This window comes from Oryx dammah, unplaced genomic scaffold (genome assembly GCF_014754425.2).
Source record: "Oryx dammah isolate SB20612 unplaced genomic scaffold, SCBI_Odam_1.1 HiC_scaffold_18, whole genome shotgun sequence".
Taxonomy (NCBI): Eukaryota; Metazoa; Chordata; class Mammalia; order Artiodactyla; family Bovidae; genus Oryx; species Oryx dammah.
In genome coordinates, this window is record NW_024070202.1 from 34,911,471 (window position 1) to 34,921,238 (window position 9,768).

At 38.8% G+C, this 9,768-nt stretch overlaps 1 pseudogene; it reads right to left on the reverse strand.

Annotated features, from left to right (window-relative positions):
• Positions 1–4,553: 4,553 nt before the first annotated feature.
• Positions 4,554–5,278, reverse strand: LOC120877511 (annotated as a pseudogene).
• Positions 5,279–9,768: the final 4,490 nt, after the last annotated feature.

Here is a 9,768-nt window from a genome sequence, read left to right on the forward strand (position 1 = left end):
CAAGATTTCTGCATTAATTTTCTCTCTGCTTGTTTGTGAATATTTTGAATTTTTTAGAAGTAGCTTTAGTACCATTCCCATCCTCAGAAATGCTAGAAGACAATAAAATAAAACTTGGGGGAAGTACTATGACAACTAATCTTTTATGTATTTAGAAAAATCATTTCATGTAACATTTTATTCAATCATTACAACAGTCCATAAAGCTGGCATTTATTTTCTGCACATTTAGAAATATACAACTGATCTTTGTATAGTGACAGAAGATAACCAGACATACTGTGGTGGTTATTTTATAATGTATAGAAATACTGAATCACTCTGTTGTGTACCTAGAACTAATAGTGTTATAGGTCAGTTTAAAAATATGTAGATACTGCAAAGAAATGAATTAAAATGGCAATGATTATTATCTCTGGAGGGTGAGGATAATGGGTGATTAATTTTACTTTATGTTTTTATGTATTTCTAGGTGACTGCAATGAACACGTACTGCTTGCAAAATTAGAAAGAGAATAAATGCCATTAAAAAAGGGAATAAGAGAAACATAAAACTGAGACTCAAAATTAAATGCAAATTACTTCATAAAGTAACCGATAAATTATAGGCGTCATCTTAAACTCTAAACCTCACATAATCTCCCAGGAGGAAAAAAAGTAAAAAATAAACTTCCATTAAAACAAAACTCCAACAGAGCAGTGGCATTTGGCCAAGGTACTTGCTTTTTTTTAAATCTCTTGCTGTTATTAACTCACCAAAATTCAAATAGAAAGTCAAGCTATTTCAAATTCAATATCTGAACACTTTTGCATATATTGGGGAAAAATGTGGATGCAAGCCAATTGAACTATAAATCTATTATTCTGAAGAAGAACTGTCTTAATCCCCACATTTAAGATTGGCTGAAATGAACATTACACTTTGAAAATGCTATAACTATGTGGCTAGGCAGTATTTTCATGCCCAATGCCAAGAACAGTACATATTTGATGACATTAGACTTGCTACAATTTTAAACCTAGAAACATCACAATATCTAAATCTTTCATAATTTTTATTCTATAAATGCTAAACATACACACTGTGTGTGTTAGCTTTTGTGTGTTAGTTGCTTAGTTGTATGTGACTCTTTGCAACCCCATAGACTGTAGCCCACCAGGCCCCTCTGTCCATGAGATTCTCCAGGCAAAAACGCTGGAGTGGGTTGCCATTTCCTTCTCCAATGCATGAAAGTGAAAGTGCTAGTGAAGTCGCTCAGTTTTCGACTCTTTGCGACCCCATGGACTTCAGCCTACCAGGCTCCCCCATCCATGGAATTTTCCAGGCAAGCATACTGGAGTGGGTTGCCATTCCCTTCTCCAGCTTAATCGTGTTCAGTTCTTTTCGACTGTAGCCTGCCACGCTCCTCTGTCTATGGGATTTTCCAGGCAAGAATCCTGGAGTGGGTTGTGATTCCCTTCTCCAGGGGGTCTTCCCAACCCATGGATCAAACTCCCATCTCTGCATTGCAGGTAGATTCTTTACCATCTGAGCCACCAGGGAAGCCCATAACTCATATGTAAAATGTTTTGTAATTACCATCACTAAGTGGTATTTTTATTTAAAGTCGATCTGTTTTTTCTAATCACAAATAGCCACCATTCATTACTGATTTTGCATGTGGAAGACAAATTAAACTTATTTTTGATTTTAAATAAATTCAAGAGGAATATGCTCTTTAATCATTCATTATGATTATATTGTTCTATTTATATATTGTACTTCAAATTCTTTTTGGAAGCAGATGATGTGTAAATTAATATATAAGTAAACAATGTCATGAAAATCTAGTAGAATCACTGTTAATTGAAAGCTAATTTCTGTAAAAAAATAAAACATCTAGTAAGTTTTAATAGTGTTAACAAATTATTCCTTCAACCAATATTGGTTGTTCTAGTATGTGCCAAGCACCATTCCAGGACAGTTTTTCCTAGACCTTGGATAGAAATCAAGATGGGAGATAAATCTTGATGTTCTCAGATTAGTTCTCAAGGCAATTTCAAATCTGTAAGGACAAGGATCACCAGAAGAAATGTCATTCCTGTATTGAGAGTGGGCCAGGCAACAGACAGTATCATTGTTTAATCTGGTGTATATCAAAGAGGGGGTCTAGTGGTAATGCTGAGTTTTGACTTGGAAGAGGTTCATTATAAATGTTTTCTTTGTAGAGATGAGACACACAAGAATCTTAGCAAGAGCTAAATGGGTTAAAGCAAAAATATCAAATTATAAGGACAGAAAAGTTTCATTCCTCATGAGTATAAATTCATCTGGCTGAATAAATGCCATATGCCAGAAGTTTTGCTAAATGAGTTTTTTTCTGACAAGACCCTGCCATGATCTATTGTCAAAACCTTCTGGCCTTATGGTAATGGGTACCTTAGCTGTCCTTGAACAGGAGATTTAGAAGGAAGACATTTAAGTGGGACTATATTTTCCCAAAGACACATAGTGTCCAGGTTGTCACAGAGCAAGTGAGCAGAAATGTTCTCAAAGCTCACTGACAGGTAGAAATATGATACATTTACTTGAGGCTGCTATGGATCTGTGTGGACAGAGATCTTACTTTATGTAGGAGGAGAGACTTAAATAGCAAAATAATTTAAAATCTCACAAGTGATCAGAGTATCATTCTGGAAAATAGCAAGTTTTGAGTCAGAGAGAGTTCTACAGGCTGTGGTAGATCTGGATTAAACAGTTTTGGTTAGACAGAGATGAGGCATTTGGTAGATATTTTCACAGATATAGACAACAAGTATGTGATAAGAGTGTTTGATAAAATTCTCATTACAGCCTAAATATTAATAGCCAAAATCTGTTTAGAAATGGAATTTTGATATATTTTAACTACTATGTAACTACTTAAAAATTATTTAAGAATATTTTGGCAAAAATATAATTACAACTAATTACTATGTAATTTTCAGTGAAATCAATCAGGAGTAAAATATTTAAATGTTATATATATTACATAAATAAATGTATATAAAATATACACATATACAATCTGTAATGTTAAATGCTAAAATTTAAAATCAATACCTCTGGGTGTGTGAAGTTATAAACATTTGGTTTTATATTATATTTTAGACCATATTTAAAATTTACCTACTCTTAACTGGTACTGATTATTTATAAAACGTCAGTAAATCAATGATTCTATTTCTTATAAAAGGCAGAATTCTGTCTTGACAAGGCTTTTTTCTCTCTGTACCTAGTAAATATCCTAGAAATAAACTGCTTTGTATTTAGTATTTAAATGCTAAACAACTTCAGCCACCCATTACAGACTTACCATGGAGAACAGCCTGCATGGAGTAATATACTTTTTTTCAGCAAAGAGACAATTTTTAAGAGTGAAATTATCCTAAACTTTGATATAATCAACAGCCATCAGCAACTCTCAGGTCAGCAATATCACCTTCCCCTAGGAACTTGCTAGAAAAACAAATTCCCAAACCCAACTCTGATACTGAGTCAAAAACACTGAGTGTGGAGCCCAGCGATCTGTGTTTTAACAAACAGTGCAAGAGATTCCAAGCTATGTCAAACTTTGAGAACCACAATCTGCACTACAATATAGAAATAAAAGTTTCAGCAGGTTCTACCTGTCTAAATTCACAGAAGGAGAATTCAATATAGTTAACTTAGGTCAGATGCTCTTTGAGTGCTAAGGTCTAAACTTTTTTTCTTTCTCCAAAAGCATTACAAATTAAATAAGATAAACTGCTTTTCTACTAAATAATTTGTCAGAGAGATTATGAATTTTAAAAACTTTTTCTTTTTTTTAAAGCTCTCAGCATCAGGGCTTTACTCAATTAACCAAAATCAACCACCAGGAACCAACCACCATCACTTTAGCAGAGCATGTAAGGCACTATTTAATCAGGAAGCATAGGCAGAAATAGAACAAGAAATCAGATATTGATAAGATTGTCATAGAAGAATCAGAGTACTTAAAATCATGATTAACTCAAACAATCCTCACACTTATTTGTCGCACATGAAAATATAAAATACCTTTTGAGCCATTCCAGACTGTGGGTGAGGATATCAACAAAAAGACACACAAAGGTAAAGGGGAAGCTCAACAACATTTAGGATAAATAACTGAGCTTTTTTCCTCAGAAAAAATAGCCCACCCCACACCAAAAAACAAACAAAAAAAAGTAGGAATGAATTCCAAAGGAGTGTTGTTGCTCAACACTTAGTACACATTTACACTGAAAGAATGGCTGGTGGTATTCTTGACTTTTTTTTTTTTCCTTTTTAACGCTAAAGGTAAATTTTGTTCGTTCAACACCCAAACCAGAGCAGAGGCAGTAGTAAACTACAAACGTGGATGGAGTGAACAATATCCACAGTACATGGAGATGGGGTGGAGGGAGGTTTTTGTGCTGTTGGCAGGAGAGCTAAGCCATCTTAAGGAACATTCTAGGCTTCTCAGTTTGCCATGAAGGAGTGTCACAAAATACAAGGCCCACCACCTCCCCCTTCTCGTCTTCCACCTACCTTACTGAGAAGCTGTTAGTGTGTCGGCCGGGGACAGATTTACAGAGCTCTGTGAGAGTCTCTTCTCATCTTGCTGGGTTTGGGCAGGTGCAGGAGCCCAGGTGTTTTTGCTGATGGACTCCAACCAGAATCCCCGGCGTCTTTTAAATTCTTCTCACCTGACTTTTTGTTCTGGGGCGAGACAAACAGATTGAAGTTTCACTCTCCCTTATGATGTGGCTGCGGGTAGCACAGTGTTTCAAAAGGTGACACTCCTTACTCCTAAAAGTCCACCCACCTCCACAAGGAGGACTCGGCTGGCGCCTCCGCGGTAGAGTCTACTACAGTGCTCATCAGCACTCATCAGCGCCAGTCCTGACGCATCCCTGCTCCCGGCTGTACACCGGACGCTGAATCCTGCAATCTCTCGGGACTCCAGCGATGACACCATCACCACATTCATACATCCAATGGTCTCCCCTGACATACTGAAGTCGAACCCGTGGAGGCCAGGCCTCTGCCCCAGAATTCTTCATCTGCCAGGTTTTTATAAATTGAGCATCAAGAGGTATGGACTCCTCTTCTCCCAGGGTGACATCTTCAACAAAGGACGCAGAGGCGACAGTGATGTTTGGGCTCTCGAAGTCATATAACTGCTGATCCTAGCTTCCAATTGGTCGTGTCCAGGAAGAAGGTGCAGCCAGTCCAGTCGCTTGAGCCAGAAGCTCGGCAAAAACTCGGACTCATAGGTGAGCACGTCCTGGTCGGTGGTGCCTGCTGCAGGCCAGCCTGGAGACTTGGCTCCTTTGAGGTAGGCCCTCCTTCTCACCACCTTGCGCCAGTAAACTTGCCCAACCGTGTGCTCTCTCCTTCTTGGCTTCCCTGCAACCCGCCCCCAACCCTTTAGTACCTTTGCCTCTGCTGACCCCGCCTCCTCCCCCACCACGCCCACTGGAGTCAGGTGAGCATGAGCGAGAGCATTCAAACAAATGAAAGTGTTCCTGTGGAACAGGTAAATCCAAGAGGCCAAATGAAACATCAGAACTACAAGGAGATGCTCAGAGAGAATATCCCAGGTGGTCAGAGGCTCAATCGTGTCTGAATAACGTGTATAAAATGCAAAATTCCAGAGATCTGATAAGGCCATCTTCTACAAAGGTGTGGATGATTCCTGAATTACAATTAGGAACAATGCCAGCATTCTGTGAAGGCCATTCCAGTTAAGTTCACCTGAAATCCTTTTTTGGAAATTGGCAGAAGCAAGTAATGAATAAATAAATAAAATTTAAATACTAAGTTAAATCAGGTCAACAGAAAAGCCAGAAACTAAAGCAAACTCCAGCAAGTGGAAAAATATGTATAAAAGTCAGAAGTGGCTAGAGTCTTTATCTCTTTAGGAGACTGCATGCCTCAGTATTGTACAGTGCCCTCATTATATCGTCAGTACCTGGGGCTCCTTGTTCTATGTGAAACATATCTTCTTAAAAATAAAACATTTAATTGGGCATCTCTATCTTTTTTGACTAATTACTACTTCTAGGTGTTTCCCCAATAATTCCTTTAAGCTATAATGAAAACAAATCAATTTACGGGAAGATGATAGAAGTTTCTCGACCTGCTGACTGGGTTAAGTTTAAGAATGTCATCCCCTGGAGGATTTTTTTTCCACTAGATTTTCCATCATTAACCAGAAAACAATGTAAATTCATAATCTCTTGGCAACAGTTTCGATATCCCAAAACTCTCAAGCAAACTGTAAATTTCAGAAGTCATTCTGATTGTGTTTTAATCTATAGAAAAGTGAGTCTGGTTTGTGGTTCAGTTCATTTAGTATTCTGCTAATGAAACTATAATTTCAATGTCCATTTTAGAGAGTTTACTGTTCTTTTTCTTTCCCTTGGAAATCTGACTTAAATACTATTGAAAATATTTTTTTCTCCCACAAGAGGGGAAGAGAATGAGTTAGATCAAAGAAACACTATGAAACCTAATATAAATGCTGATAGTGGGCTGTTCTTATAATGGAACGAGCACATCCTAAGTAAAATGTTCAGATACTACCAGACATTCTGCTGCACGCCCCTTCCATGGCCCCAAAGTGGACTCTTGTCTAACACTCAGAAATTAATTGTCCAAGGAGACACATGTGCTGACAAAGCAAGAGATTTTATTGGGAAAGGGCACCCTGGTAGAGAGCAGTAGGGTAAGGGAGCCCAGAAGAACCACTCTGCCACATGGCTCCCAGTTTTATGGTGATGAAATTAGTTTTCAGGTTGTCTTTAGCCAATCATTTTGACTCAGAGTCTTTCCTGGTGATACATGCCTTGTTCAGCCAAGATGGATGCCAGTGAGAAGGATTCTGGGAAGTGGTCGGACATGTGGTGTCTCCTTTTACCTTTCCCGAACTCTTCTGGTTGGTGGTGGCTTATTAGTTCCATGTTCCTTACCAGAACCTCCTGTCATAAAACAACTCATGCAAATAGTTGCTATGGTGCCTGGTCAGGGTGGGCGGTTTCAGTCAGTGTGCTTCCCCTAGCAATTCTGCTTTTCCATTCCACATGGCACCCCATCCTTTTCTCCCATCCCCACCTTGTCCCCCAGTTACTCCCTCTGGGCCATGCTCTTAAGACACTTCTCATCAATTCCATTCCCTCTGTAGTGACAACAGTGTTCATCTGTTTGAAAATCACTGGCATGGACATCAATGTTGATAACATCTGATATGCACTAATACTGCTTCTAACACCATCATGGGCGACTAAACATTAAATGCAAAAATGCCTTCTGATTGGAGAAAGGACCACAGTTTTTGTTGTCACTGTCACTATTCAATCATTATCATACTTTTAGTTTATATTTCTGCATTTATTTGTCTGAATATAGAAGAAGCAGCTGATGCTAAAGATCTTTGGCCTTTTACTGAAGTTAAAAGCAGACAGTGCTTGACCTTAGCTTTCTTTTAGTGGGAGAACTAAGTACATCTGTTTACACTCTTGTTCTTTTTATGACTCCAGACTAAAACAATTTGCAAATCCTTTTAATTCTCACTTATGCTAAAGTACAAAATGGAGACCAGACTTGAAAATTCCATAAACAGGCAAAACCAATTAGGCCACATAAGCATAACTTAATTTAGATTACTTTACAGAACCAACAAAACTTACTTCTTGCAAATGCCCCTAAATATCATAAACAGAACTTAAGCTGTTCGCCTAAATTGGCATGTGGTGTCCACATTTAAACAATCCCCTGTCAATAGGGGAGTGCCAGTGCTATCACCTATCACTGTACGGCATAAACAGCCTGTTTTTTCACGTACAAGCTGTCCTATACCAATACCTCTGAGCCTCATTCCCACGAGGGTTTGAGAGTTTCTAGTCCAGGAACTGTTTTTATGTGCACAATAAACTATTGCTAATTACTATTTTAATGATCTGGTCATTTTAGTCTTGCTATTTCTGGATGTTGGACACTAATAAATGCATTCAGTAATTAACTACTTTATGTCATCTCTGCCAGAGAATGATTTCACTTTGATTTTGCATCTTCAATAATACACTTGCCTTTGCAAACTACTATCTACAGCACAGCAATAATAATTGTTTTAAAATGTTAATTTATGCTCAGAATTCTCTAATTGTTTCTCATCTCTCTCAGGGTAAAAACTCAAGTGTAAATATAGCCTTAAAGATCTCTCCCAGTAATCTCTCAACTATTTGAATCTCTCTCTCCCTCACTCCCCTCATTCACTCAGCTTCTTTCCAGGATACATCAGACATGATATATTAATTTTTCCATGATTTTAGAAGAAATTAAATAGTAAAAATTTTATGGGTCCCTAAAAAATGTCGTGGGCTCCAGGCACTCTGCCTCCAGGGCCTGGTGGCCAGGAGAGCCCTGCTCCTTAAGCTTTCTGAGGAATTTACCTTATACTTGTTAAGGAATATCTGGAACTTGATTTTTTTCAAAGAGCCTAGGTGTGTTGTAAGGAATACTTTTTATAATTTAAATGGGTTTTAAGATGATCTGTCAGGTAGGGCCATGTGAGTGAAAGAGATTTATTACACCCACAGGTCCTGGAAGAGGAGGCACATGCAGGGCGCTATACGGCACGGGTTCCAAGGAGCCATGAGAGAGTGAGTATGGGCAAGTGCCTTTATTGTGGGGCAGAGTGAAATATACAAGGAGGCAACATGAGGGGATTTCATGGGTGTATGTAAATGTCAGGAGGTCAAAGTCAGGGAGAGTGAGAAGGGGAACTTCTTACCACAGTGCTGCACCTGGTTACCTGGGCAAGGTGCTCACTGGATGTTCACTGGGATAATGAAGCATCAGGAAATAGGAACACTTAAAACTTTATACTGCTACTGCTGCTGCTGCTGCTAAGTCACTTCAGTCGTGTCCGACTCTGTGCGACCCCAGAAACGGCAGCCCACCAGGCTCTCCCGTCCCTGGGATTCTCCAGGCAAGAACACTGGAGTGGGTTGCCATTTCCTTCTCCAATGCATGAAAGTGAAAAGTGAAAGTGAAGTCACTCAGTCGTGTATGACTTTTTGCGACCCCATGGACTGCAGACCACCAGGCTCCTCCGTCCGTGGGATTTTCCAGGCAAGAGTACTGGAGCGGGGTGCCATTGCCTTCTCCAAACTTGATACTGCATGAGATTAATTTCCACCTATGTCCTCTCCCAAAGCTTTTCCTTGCCCTTACTATAAAAGTATTCCAAACTCCCACATTCCTTATGCTCCTTGCTCATCTTTTTTTAAAAATCTGCATTGCATTTTTTAAGATCTGATATATTTTATTTGCTTGTTTATTTTGTTAAGTATCTCCTCCAACAAGAATAAGTGTTACACGAAAAATGTTTTGTGCATTGCTTTTTTTCAAGCTCCTAAAAGTATAGTCTGAAATAAGCCTAGCCTGTAATAGATATTCAAAACACAAAGCTGGTAAAATTGAATGCAACTGTAAAGGGTAAGGTAGTTTCGTACAAAACCAAAAAATTACTTGTCATACTACTTAGAAGCTGCACTTTAGGCACTGCAAATAAAATTGATTTCATCATTGTATTTATGCTGCTGCTGCTGCTAAGTTGCTTCAGTTGTGTCCGACTCTGTGCGACCCCATAGATGGCAGCCCACCAGGCTCTCCCGTCCCTGGGATTCTCAGACAAGAACACTGGAGTGGGTTGCCATTTCCTTCTCCAATGCATGAAAGTGAAAAGTGAAAGTGAAGTC